This window comes from Eschrichtius robustus, chromosome 7 (genome assembly GCF_028021215.1).
Source record: "Eschrichtius robustus isolate mEscRob2 chromosome 7, mEscRob2.pri, whole genome shotgun sequence".
Lineage (NCBI taxonomy): Eukaryota > Metazoa > Chordata > Mammalia > Artiodactyla > Eschrichtiidae > Eschrichtius > Eschrichtius robustus.
Window position 1 is genome coordinate 19,350,883 of NC_090830.1, and position 14,735 is coordinate 19,365,617.

Sequence of the window (14,735 nt, forward strand, 5' to 3'; positions counted from 1 at the left end):
TGACAGGGGCCAAGGAGCATTGTGATGACAGGGGTCATGGGGCATTGTGATGACACGGCCATGGAACATTATGATGACAAGAATTCTGGAGCATTGTGATAAAAAGTCATTGACCATTGTGATTAGAGGGGGCAAGGAGCATTCTGATGACAATGGCATGGAGCATTGTGATGACAATTGTCATCGAGCATTGTGATGACAGTGGTCATGAAGCATTGTGATGAATGTGGACATGGATCATTGTGATGACAAGTGTCGTGGAGCATTGTGATGACAGGGGTCATAGAGCATTGTGATGACACGGTTATGGAATATTGTGATGACCAGAATTCTGTAGCACTGTGATGAAAAATGAATGGAGGATTGTGATTACAGGGGTCATGGAGCATTGCGATGACAATTGTTCTAGAACATTGTGAAGACAGGGATCATGTAGCATAGTGATGAAAGGGGCCATGGAGCATTGTGATGACAGGCGTCAGGGGACAATGTGTTGACAGTGATCATGGAGCATTGTTAGAAAGTGAACATAGAGCAATTTGATTTCAGGGGCCATGAAAAATTGTGAATACATAGGCCATGGAATATTCAGATGTATGTTGTCAAGGATCATTGTGACTACAAGTGTCCTGGAATATTGTGATGACATGGTTCATGGAGCACTGCGATGACAAGGGCCATGGCGAAATGTGAAGACAGGTGTCATGGGGCATTGTGAAGACTGTAGTCATGTAGAATTGTGAAGAAAGATATCATGGAGCACTGGGATGACAGGGGCCATGGAGCATTGTGATGACAGGGGTCATGGGGCATTGTGATGACACGGCCATGGAACATTATGATGACAAGAATTCTGGAGCATTGTGATAAAAAGGGCATGGACCCTTGTGATTAGAAGGGCCATGGAGCATTCTGATGACAACGGCATGGAGCATTGTGATGACAACGGCATGGAGCATTGTGATGACAAGGTTCAACGAGCATTGTGATGACAGTGGTCATGAAGCACTGTGATGAATGTGGTCATGGATCATTGTGATGACAAGTATCGTGGAGCATTGTGATGACAGGGGTCATAGAGCATTGTGATGACACGGTTATGGAATATTGTGATGACCAGAATTCTGTAGCACAGTGATGAAAAGGGAATGGAGCATTCTGATTACAGGGGTCATGGAGCATTGTGATGACAATTGTTCTAGAACATTGTGAAGACAGGGATAATGGAGCATAGTGATGAAAGGGGCCATGGAGCATTTTGATGACAGGCGTCATGGGACAATGTGTTGACAGTGGTCATGGAGCATTGTTTGAAAGGGAACATGGAGCAAAGTGATTTCTGGGGCCATGAAAAATTGTGAATACATAGGCCATGGAGTATTCAGATGAATGTGGTCAAGATTCATTGTGACGAAAAGTGTCCTGGAATATTGTGATGACACGGTTCATGGAGCATTGCGATGAGAAGGGCCATGGCGAAATGTGAAGACAGGTGTCATGGGGCATTGTGATGACAGTGGTCCTCTAGAATTGTGAAGAAAGATATCATGGAGCACTGGGATGACAGGGAACATGGAGCATTGTGATAACAGGGGTCATGGGGCATTGTGATGACACGGCCAGGGAACATTATGATGACAAGAATTCTGGAGCGTTTTGATAAAATGGGCATGGACCATTGTGATTAGAGGGGCCAAGGAGCATTCTGATGACAACGGCATGGAGCATTGTGATGACAAGTGTCATCGAGCATTGTGATGACAGTGGTCATGAAGCATTGTGATGAATGTGGTCATGCATCATTGTGATGACAAGTGTCGTGGAGCATTGTGATGACAGGGGTCATAGAACATTATGATGACACGGTTATGGAATATTGTGATGACCAGAATTCTGTAGCACAGTGATGAAAAGGGAATGGAGCATTGTGATTACAGTGGTCATGGAGTATTGTGACGACAATTGTTCTAGAACATTGTGATGACAGGGATAATGGAGCATAGTGATGAAAGGGGCAATGGAGCATTGTGTTGACAGGCGTCATGGGACATTGTGTTGACAGTGGACATGGAGCATGGTTAGAAACGGAACATGGAGCAATTTGATTTCAGGGGCCATGAAAAATTGTGAATACATATGCCATGGAGTATTCAGATGAATGTGGTCAAGGATCATTGTGACAAAAAGTGTCCCTGAATATTTTGATGACACGGTTCATGGAGCATTGCGAAGAAAAGGGCCATGGCGAAATGTGAAGACAGGTGTCATGGGTCATTGTGATGACAGTGGTCCTCTAGAATTGTGAAGAAAGATATCATGGAGCACTGGGATGACAGGGGCCATGGAGCATTGTGATGACAGGGGTCATGGGGCATTGTGATGACACGGCCATGGAACATTATGATGACAAGAATTCTGGAGCATTGTGATAAAAAGGGCATGGACCATTGTGATTAGAGGGGCCATGGAGGATTCTGATGACAAGGGCATGGAACATTGTGATGACAAGGGTCATCGAGCATTGTGATGAGAGGGGTCATGAAGCATTGTGATTAATGTGGTCATGGATCATTGTGATGACAAGTGTCTTGGAGCATTGTGATGACAGGTGTCATAGAGAATTGTGATGACACGGTTATGGAATATTGTGATGACCAGAATTCTGTAACACTGTGATGAAAAGGGAATGGAGCATTGTGATTACAGGGGTCATGGAGCATTGTGATGACAATTGTGCTAGAACATTGTGACGACAGGGATCATGGAGCATAGTGATGAAAGGGGCCATGGAGCATTTTGATGACAGGCGTCATGGGACATTGTGTTGACAGTGGTCATGGAGCATTGTTAGAAAGGGAACATGGAGCAATTAGATTTCAGGGGCCATGAAAAATTGTGAATACATAGGCAATGGAGTATTCAGGTGAATGTGGTCAAGGATCATTGTGACGAAAAGTGTCCTGGAATATTGTGATGACACGGTTCATGGAGCATTGCGATGACAAGGGCCATGGCGAAATGTGAAGACAGGTGTCATGGGGCATTGTGATGACAGTGGTCATCTAGAATTGTGAAGAAAGATATCATGGAGCACTGGGATGACAGGGGCCATGGTTCATTGTGATGAGAGAGGTCATGGGGCATTGTGATGACATGGCCATGGATCATTATGATGACAAGAATTCTGGAGCATTGTGATAAAAAGGGCATGGACCATTGTGATTACGGGGGCCATGGAGCATTCTGATGACAACGGCATTGAGCATTGTGATGACAAGTGTCAACGAGCATTGTGATCACAGTGGTCATGAAGCATTTTAATGATTGTGGTCATGGATCATTGTGATGACAAGTGTCGTGGAGCATTGTGATGACAGGGGTCATAGAGCATTGTGATGACACGGTTATGGAATATTGTGATGACCAGAATTCTGTAGCACTGTGATGAAAAGGGAATGGAGCACTGTGATGACAGGGGTCATGGAGCATTGTGATGACAGGGGGCATGGGACATTGTGATGACAGGGACATGGAGCATTATGATGACAAGAGTTCTGGAGCATTGTGATGACAATGGCAGGGAGCATTGTGATGCCAAGGGTCATCGAGCATTGTGATGACAGGGGTCATGGAGCATTGTGATGACAAATGCCATGGAGCAGAGAGATGACAGGTGTCATGGGGCATTGTGATGTCAAGGGGCATGGAGCATTTTGATGAATAGTGTCCTTGAGCCATGGGATGAGAGTGGTTATGGAAAATTTTGATGACAGTGATCATGCAACATTGTGATGACAACAGTCATGGATCATTGTGATTACAGGGATCATGGAACATTGTGATGCCAAGTATCATGCAGCATTGTGATGACAGGCATCATGGAGCATTGTGATAACAAGGGCATGGAGCATGTTGATGATATGGGTCATATAGCATTGTGATAACAGCTGTCATGGAACATTGTGATAACAAGGTTCTTGAAGCACTGTGTGGACACGGTTCAGGGAGCATTGGGATGAGAAATGCCATGGAGCATTTTGATGACAAGTGTCATGGAACACTGTGATGAAAGGGGACATGGAACATTGTGATGACAAAGTTTTTGAAGCAGTGTGATGACAAGGGCATGGAGCATTGTGATGACATGGGTAGTATAGAATTGTGATGGCAGGGGGCGTGGAGCATTGTGTTGATACGGGCATGGGGCATTGTGATGGGAAGTGATCCAGAGCATTGTGATGACAAGGGCATGAAGTATTTTGATGACAGGGGCCAAGGAGCATTGTGGTGGAAAGGGCATGGTGCATGGTGATGACAAGTTGCATGGAGCAGTGTGATGAAGAGGCACAGGAGCATTGTGAGGAAAGGGGTCATGGATCATTGTGATTGGAAGAGCCATGGAACATTGTGATGGCAAGGGTCATGGAGAATTGTGATGTCATGGATCATGGACCCTTGTGTTGACACGATCATGGAACATTGTGATGACAAGAGTTCTAGAGCATTGTGATGAAAAGGGTATGGAGCACTGTGATGAAGGGGATCTTGGAGCACTTTGATTATAGGGGCCATGGAGCATTGTGATGACAAAGCCATGGCGCATTGTGATGAAAGGCTTCATGGCCATTGCGATTACAGGCGTCAGGGAGTATTGTGATGATAGGGGCATGGAACATTGTGATGACAATGGACATGGAGCATTTTGATAAAAGGGGACATGAGGCATTGTAACGACAAAACCCTTGGAGCATTGTGATGAAAAAGGTCATGGAGCATGGTGATGAATATTGTCATGGAGCACTGTGATGAAAAGCCCCAGGGGTCACTGTGATGACACGGGCCATGAAGCATTGTGAGGACAGGTGTCGTGGAGCTTTGTGATGACATGGGTCATCGAGCATTGTGATGACAAGTGTCATCGAGCATTGTGATGACAGTGGTCATGAAGCATTGTGATGAATGTGGTCATGGATCATTGTGATGACAAAGTTTTTGAAGCAGTGTGATAAAAAGGGCATGGAGCATTGTGATGACATGGGTCATATAGAATTGTGATGGCAGGGGGCATGGAGCATTGTGATGATAAATGCAATGGAGCATTGAGATGACAGGAGTCATGGGGCATTGTGATGTCAAGGGGCATGGAGCATTTTGATGAATAGGGTCCTTGAGCCATGGGATGAGAGTGGTTATGGAAAATTTTGATGACAAGGATCATGCAACATTGTGATGACAACGGTCTTGGATCATTGTGATTACAGGGATCATGGAATATTGTGATGCCAAGTGTCATGCAGCATTGTGATGACAGGCATCATGGAGCATTGTTATAACAAGGAAATGGAGCATTGTGATGATATGGGTCATATAGCATTGTGATAACAGCTGTCATGGAACATTGTGATAACAAGGTTCTTGAAGCACTGTGTTGACACGATTCAGGGAGCATTGTGATGAGAAAGGCCATGGAGCATTTGGATGACAGGAGACATGCGGCATTGTGATGACAAGTGTCATGGAACATTGTGATGACAAAGTTTTTGAAGAAGTGTGATGACAAGGGCATGGAGCATTGTGATGACATGGGTAATATAGAATTGTGATGGCACGGGGCGTGGAGCATTGTGTTAACCTGGGCATGGGGCATTGTGATGAGAAGTGATCTAGAGCATTGTGATGACAAGGGCATGAAGCATTTTGATGACAGGGGCCAAGGAGCATTGTGGTGGCAAGGGCATGGTGAATGGTGATGACAAGTGGCATGGAGCAGTGTGATGAAAGGGGCACAGGAGCATTGTGAGGAAAGGGGTCATGGATCATTGTGATTGGAAGAGCCATGGAACATTGTGATGGCAAGGGTCATGGAGAATTATGATGTTATCGATCTTGGACCCTTTTGTTGCCACGGTCATGGAACATTGTGAAGACTAGTTTTCTAGAGCATTGTGATGAAAAGGGCATGGAGTATTATGATGACAAGAATTCTGGAGCATTGTGATAAAAAGGGCATGGGTCATTGTGATTAGAGGGGCCATGGAGCATTCTGATGACAACGGCATGGAGCATTGTGATGACAAGGGTTATCGAGCATTGTGATGACAGTGGTCATGAAGCATTGTGATGAATGTGGTCATGGATCATTGTGATGACAAGTGTCGTGGAGCATTGTGATGACAGGGGTCATAGAGCATTGTGATGACACGGTTATGGAATATTGTGATGACCAGAATTCTGTAGCACTCTGATGAAAAGGGAATGCAGCATTGTGATAACAGGGGTCATGGAGCATTGTGATGACAATTGTTCTAGAATATTGTGATGACAGGGATCATGGAGCATAGTGATGAAAGGGGCCATGGAGCATTGTGATGACAGGCGTCATGGGACAATGTGTTGACAGTGGTCATGGAGCATTGTGAAGAAAGGGAACATGGAAAAATTTGATTTCAGGGGCCATGAAAAATTGTGAATACATAGGCCATGGAGTATTCAGATGAATGTGGTCAAGGATCATTGTGACGAAAAGTGTCCTGGAATATTGTGATGACACGGTTCATGGAGCATTGTGATGACAAGCTCCATGGCGAAATGTGAAGACAGGTGTCATGGGGCATTGTGATGACAGTGGTCATCTAGAATTGTGAAGAAAGATATCATGGAGCACAGGGATGACAGAGGCCATGGAGCATTGTGATGACAGGGGTCATGGGGCATTGTGATGACACGGCCATAGAACATTATGATGACAAGAATTCTGGAGCATTGTGATAAAAAGGTCATGGACAATTGTGATTAGAGGGGCCAAGGAGCATTCTGATGACAACGGCATGGAGCATTGTGACGACAAGGGTCATCGAGTATTGTGATGACAGTGGTCATGAAGCATTGTGATGAATGTGGTCATGGATCATTGTGATGACAAAGTACTTAAAGCAGTGTGATGACATGGGCATGGAGCATTGTGATGACATGGGTAATATAGAATAGTGATGGCAGGGGGCGTGGAGCATTGTGTTGACACGGGCATGGGGCATTGTGATGAGAAGTGGTCTAGAGCATTGTGATGACAAGGGCATGAAGCATTTTGATGACAGGGCCCAAGGAGCATTGTGCTGACAAGGGCATGGTGAATGGTGATGACAAGTGGCATGGAGCAGTGTGATGAAAGGGGCACAGGATCATTGTGAGGAAAGGGGTCATGGATCATTGTGACGGGAAGAGCCATGGAACATTGTGATGACAAGGGTCATGGAGAATTGTGATGTCATGGATCATGGACTCTTGTGTTGACACAGTCATGGAACACTGTGATGACAAGAGTTCTAGAGCATTGTGATGAAAAGTGCATGGAGCCTTGTGATGAAGGGGGTCTATGAGCACTGTGATTATAGGGGCCATGGAGCATTGTGATGACAAAGCCGTGGCGCATTGTGATGAAAGGCTTCATGGTCATTTTGATTAAAAGCTTCAGGGAGTATTGTGATGAAAGGGGCATGGTGCATTGTGATGACAATGATCATGGAGCATTTTGATGAATGGGGACATGTGGCATTGTAATGACAAGAACCTTGGAGGATTGTGATGAAAAAGGTCATGGAGCATGGTGATGAATGTTGTCATGGAGCACTGTGATGAAAAGCACCAGGGGTCACTGTGATGACAAGGGCCATGGAGCATTCTGATGACATGTTTATGGAATATTGTGATGACAAGAATTCTGTAGCACTGTGATGAAAAGGGAAGGGAGCATTCTGATGACAGGGTTCCTGGAGCATTGTGATGACAATTATTCTAGAACATTGTGATGACAGGTATCATGGAGCATAGTGATGAAAGGGGCCATGGAGCATTGTGATGACAGGCGTCATGGGACAATGTGCTGATATTGGTCATGGAGCATTGTTAAGAAAGGGAACATGGAGCAATTGCATTTCAGAGGCCATGAAAATTGTGAATACCTAGGCCATGGAGTATTCAGATGAATGTGGTCAAGCATCATTGTGACGACAAGTGTCCTGGAATATTGTGATGACACGGTTCATGGAGCATTGCGATGCCAAGGGCCATGGCGAGATGTGAAGACAGGTGTCATGAGGCATTGCGATGACAGTGGTCATCTAGAATTGTGAAGAAAGCTATCATGGAGCACTGTGATGACAGCGGCCATGCAGCATTGTGATGGCAGGGGTCATGGGGCATTGTGATGACAAGTGTCATGGAGCATTGTGATGACACGGCCATGGAACATTATGATGACAAGAATTCTGGAGCATAGTGATAAAAAGGGCATGGACCATTGTGATTAGAGGGGCCATGCAGCATTCTGATGACAACGGCATGGAGCATTGTGATGACAATGGCATGGAGCATTGTGATGACAAGGTTCAACGAGCATTGTGATGACAGTGGTCATGAAGCACTGTGATGAATGTGGTCATGGATCATTGTGATGACAAGTGTCGTGGAGCATTGTGATGACAGGGGTCATAGAGCATTGTGATGACACGGTTATGGAATATTGTGATGACCAGAATTCTGTAGCACAGTGATGGAAAGGGAATGGAGCATTGTGATTAGAGGGGTCATGGAGCATTGTGATGACAATTGTTCTAGAACATTGTGATGACAGGGATCATGGAGCATAGTGATTCAAGTGGCCATGGAGCATTGTGATGCAGGCGTCATGGGACATTTTGTTGACAGTGGTCATGGAGCATTGTAAAGAGAGGGAACATGGAGCAATTGGATTTCAGGGGCCATTAAAATTGTGAATATATAGGCCATGGAGTATTCAGATGAATGTGGTCATGGATCATTGTGACTACAAGTGTCCTGGAATATTGTGATGACATGGTTCATGGAGCATTGCGTTGACAAGGGCCATGGCGACATGTGAAGACAGGTGACATGGGGCATTGTGAAGACAGTGGTCATGAAGAATTGTGAAGAATGATATCATGGAGTACTGGGATGACAGGGGCCATGGAGCATTGTGATGACAAGGGCTATGGCGAAATGTGAAGACATCTGTCATGGGGCATTGTGATGACAGTGGTCATCTAGAATTTTGAAGAAAGATATCATGGTGCACTTGGATGACAGCGGCCATGGACCATTGTGATGACAGCGGTCAAGGGGCATTGTGATGACACGGCCATGGAACATTATGATGAAAATAATTCTGGAGCTTTGTGATAAAATGGGCATGGACCATTGTGATTAGAGGGGCCAAGGAGCATTCTGATGACAACGGCATGGAACATTGTGACGACAAGTGTCCTGGAATATTGTGATGACACGGTTCATGGAGCATTGCGATGACAAGGGCCATGGCGAAATGTGAATACAGGTGTCATGGGGCATTGTGCTGACATTGGTCGTCTACAATTGTGAAGATAGATATCATGGAACACTGGGATGAGAGGGGCCATGGAGCATTGTGAAGACAGGGGTCATGGGGCATTGTGATGACACGGCCATGGAACATTATGATGAGAAGAATTCTGGAGCATTGTGATAAATAGGGCAAGGACCATTGTGATTAGAGGAGCCATGGAGTATTCTGATGACAACAGCATGGAGCATTGTGATGACACGGTTATGCAATATTGTGATGACCAGAATTCTATAGCACTGTGATGAAAAGGGAAATGAATATTGTGATTACAGGGGTCATTGAGCATTGTGATGACAAGTGTTCTAGAACATTGTGGTGACAGGGATCATGGAGCATAGTGATGAAAGGGGCCATGGAGCATTGTGATGACAGGCGTCATGGGACAATGTGTTGACAATGGTCATGGAGCATTGTTAGAAAGGGAACATGGAGCAATTTGATTTCAGGGACCATGAAAAATTGTGAATACATAGGCCATGGAGTATTCAGATGAATGTGGTCAAAGATCATTGTGACGACAAGTGTCCTGGAATATTGTGATGACACGGTTCATGGAGCATTGCGATGACAAGGGCCATGGCGAAATGTGAAGACAGGTGTCATGGGGCATTGTGATGACAGTGGTCATCTAGAATTGTGAAGAAAGATATCATGGAGCACTGGGATGACAGGGAACATGGAGCATTGTGATAACAGGGGTCATGGGGCATTGTGATGACACGGCCATGGAACATTATGATGACAAGAATTCTGGAGCGTTTTGATAAAATGGGCATGGACCATTGTGATTAGAGGGGCCAAGGAGCATTCTGATGACAACGGCATGGAGCATTGTGATGACAAGTGTCATCGAGCATTGTGATGACAGTGGTCATGAAGCATTGTGATGAATGTGGTCATGCATCATTGTGATGACAAGTGTCGTGGAGCATTGTGATGACAGGGGTCATAGAACATTATGATGACACGGTTATGGAATATTGTGATGACCAGAATTCTGTAGCACAGTGATGAAAAGGGAATGGAGCATTGTGATTACAGTGGTCATGGAGTATTGTGACGACAATTGTTCTAGAACATTGTGATGACAGGGATAATGGAGCATAGTGATGAAAGGGGCAATGGAGCATTGTGTTGACAGGCGTCATGGGACATTGTGTTGACAGTGGACATGGAGCATGGTTAGAAAGGGAACATGGAGCAATTTGATTTCAGGGGCCAATGAAAAATTGTGAATACATATGCCATGGAGTATTCAGATGAATGTGGTCAAGGATCATTGTGACAAAAAGTGTCCCTGAATATTGTGATGACACGGTTCATGGAGCATTGCGAAGAAAAGGGCCATGGCGAAATGTGAAGACAGGTGTCATGGGTCATTGTGATGACAGTGGTCCTCTAGAATTGTGAAGAAAGATATCATGGAGCACTGGGATGACAGGGGCCATGGAGCATTGTGATGACAGGGGTCATGGGGCATTGTGATGACACGGCCATGGAACATTATGATGACAAGAATTCTGGAGCATTGTGATAAAAAGGGCATGGACCATTGTGATTAGAGGGGCCATGGAGGATTCTGATGACAAGGGCATGGAACATTGTGATGACAAGGGTCATCGAGCATTGTGATGAGAGGGGTCATGAAGCATTGTGATTAATGTGGTCATGGATCATTGTGATGACAAGTGTCTTGGAGCATTGTGATGACAGGTGTCATAGAGAATTGTGATGACACGGTTATGGAATATTGTGATGACCAGAATTCTGTAACACTGTGATGAAAAGGGAATGGAGCATTGTGATTACAGGGGTCATGGAGCATTGTGATGACAATTGTGCTACAACATTGTGACGACAGGGATCATGGAGCATAGTGATGAAAGGGGCCATGGAGCATTTTGATGACAGGCGTCATGGGACATTGTGTTGACAGTGGTCATGGAGCATTGTTAGAAAGGGAACATGGAGCAATTAGATTTCAGGGGCCATGAAAAATTGTGAATACATAGGCAATGGAGTATTCAGGTGAATGTGGTCAAGGATCATTGTGACGAAAAGTGTCCTGGAATATTGTGATGACACGGTTCATGGAGCATTGCGATGACAAGGGCCATGGCGAAATGTGAAGACAGGTGTCATGGGGCATTGTGATGACAGTGGTCATCTAGAATTGTGAAGAAAGATATCATGGAGCACTGGGATGGCAGGGGCCATGGAGCATTGTGATGACAGGTGTCATAGGGCATTGTGATGACACGGCCATGGAACATTATGATGACAAGAATTCTGGAGCATTGTGATAAAAAGGGCATGGACCATTGTGATTAGAGGAGCCAAGGAGCATTCTGATGACAACGGCATGGAGCATTGTGATGACAAGGGTCATCGAGCATTGTGATGACAGTGGACATGAAGCATTGTGATGAATGTGGTCATGGATCATTGTGATGACAAGTGTCGTGGAGCATTGTGATGACAGGGGTCATAGAGCATTGTGATGACACGGTTATGGAATATTGTGATGACCAGAATTCTGTAGCACTGTAATGAAAAGGTAATGGAGCATTCTGATTAGAGGGGTCATGGAGCATTGTGATGAAAATTGTTGTAGAACATTGTGATGACAGGGATCATGGAGCATAGTGATGAAAGGGGCCATGGAGCATTGTGATGACAGGCGTCATGGGACATTGTGTTGACAGTGGTCATGGAGCATAGTTAGAAAGGGAATATGGAACAATTTGAGTTCAGGGGCCATGAAAAATTGTGAATACATAGGCCATGCAGTATTCAGATGAATGTGGTCAAGGATCATTGTGACGACAAGTGTCCTGGAATATTGTGATGACACGGTTCACGGACCATTGCGATGACAAGGGCCATTGTGAAATGTGAAGACAGGTGTCATGGGGCATTGTGATGACAGTGGACATCTAGAATTGTGAAGAAAGATATCATGGAGCACTGGGATGGCAGGGGCCATGGAGCATTGTAATGACAGGGGTCATAGGGCATTGTGATGACACGGTTATGGAATATTGTGATGACCAGAATTCTGTAGCACTGTGATGAAAAGGGAATGGAGCATTGTGATTACAGGGGTCATGCGGCATTGTGATGACATGGCCATGGAACATTATGATGACAAGAATTCTGGAGCATTGTGATAAAAAGTCATGGACCATTGTGATTAGAGGGGCCAAGGAGCATTCTGATGACAACGGCATGGAGCATTGTGATGACAATTGTCATCGAGCATTGTGATGACAGGGGTCATGAAGCATTGTGATGAATGTGGTCATGGATCATTGTGATGACAAATGTCGTGGAGCATTGTGATGACAGGGGTCATAGAGCAGTGTGATGACAGAGTTATGGAATATTGTGATGACCAGAATTCTGTAGCACTGTGATGAAAAGGGAATGGAGCATTGTGATTACAGGGGTCATGGTTAATTGTGGTCACAATTCTTCTAGAACATTGTGATGAAAGGGATCATGGAGCATAGTGATGAAAGGGGCTATGAAGAATTGTGATGACAGGCGTCAAGGGACAATGTGTTGACAGTGATCATGGAGCATTGTTAGAAAGGGAACATGGAGCAATTTGATTTCAGGGGCCATGAACAATTGTGAATACATAGGCCATGGAGTATTCAGATGAATGTGGTCAAGGATCATTGTGACAAAAAGTGTACTGGAATATTGTGATGACACGTTTCATGGAGCATTGCGATGACAAGGGCCATGGCGAAATGTGAAGACAGGTGTCATGGGGCATTGTGATGAAAGTGGTCATCTAGAATTGTGAAGATAGATATCATGGAGCACAGGGATGACAGGGTCCATGGAGCATTGTGATGACAGGGGTCATGGGGCATTGTGATGACACGGCCATAGAACATTATGATGACAAGAATTCTGGAGCATTGTGATAAAAAGGTCATGGACAATTGTGATTAGAGGGGCCAAGGAGCATTCTGATGACAACGGCATGGAGCATTGTGATGACAAGGGTCATCGAGCATTGTGATGACAGTGGTCATGAAGCATTGTGATGAATGTGGTCATGGATCATTGTGATGACAAGTGTCGTGGAGCATTGTGATGACAGGGGTCATAGAGCATTGTGATGACACGGTTATGGAATATTGTGATGACCAGAATTCTGTAGCACTGTGATGAAAAGGGAATGGAGCATTGTGATTACATGGGTCATGGAGCATTGTGATGAAATTGTTCTAGAACATTGTGATGACAGTGATCATGGAGCATAGTGATGAAACGGGCAATGGAGCATTTTGTTGACAGGCATCATGGGACATTGTGTTGACAGTGGTCATGGAGCATTGTTAGAAAGGGAACATGGAGCAATTTGATTTCAGGGGCCATAAAAAATTGCGAATACATAGGCCATGGAGTATTCAGATGAATGTGGTCAAGGATCATTGTGACGAAAAGTGTCCTGGAATATTGTGATGACACGGTTCATGGAGCATTGCGATGACAAGGGTCATGGCGAAACGTGAAGTCAGGTGTCATGGGGCATTGTGATGACAGTGGTCATCTAGAATTGTGAAGAAAGATATCATGGAGCACTGGGATGATAGAGGCCATGGAACATTGTGATGACAGGGATCATGGGGCATTGTGATGACACGGCCATGGAACATTATGATGACAAGAATTCTGGAGCATTGTGATAAAAAGGGCATGGACCATTGTGATTAGAGGGGCCAAGGAACATTCTGATGACAACGGCATGGAGTATTGTGATGACAAGTGTCATCGAGCATTGTGATGACAGTGGTCATGAAGCATTGTGATGAATGTGGTCATGGATCATTGTGATGACAAGTGTCGTGGAACATTGTGATGACAGGGGTCATAGAGCATTGTGATGACACGGTTATGGAATATTGTGATGACCAGAATTCTGTAGCACTGTGATGAAAAGGGAATGGAGCATTGTGATTTCAGGGGTCATGGAGCATTGTGATGACAATTGTTGTAGAACATTGTGATGACAGGGATCATGGAGCATAGTGATGAAAGGGGCCATGGAGCATTGTGATGATAGGCGTCATGGGACATTGTGTTGACACTGGTCATGGAGCATTGTTAGAAAGAGATCATGGAGCAATTTAATTTCAGGGGCCATGAAAAATTGTGAATACATAGGCCGTGGTGTATTCAGATGAATGTGGTCAAGGATCATTGTGACGAAAAGTGTCCTGGAATAATTTGATGACACGGTTCATGGAGCATTGCTATGACAAGGGCCATGGCGAAATGTGAAGTCAGGTGTCATGGGGCATTTTGATGACAGTGGTCA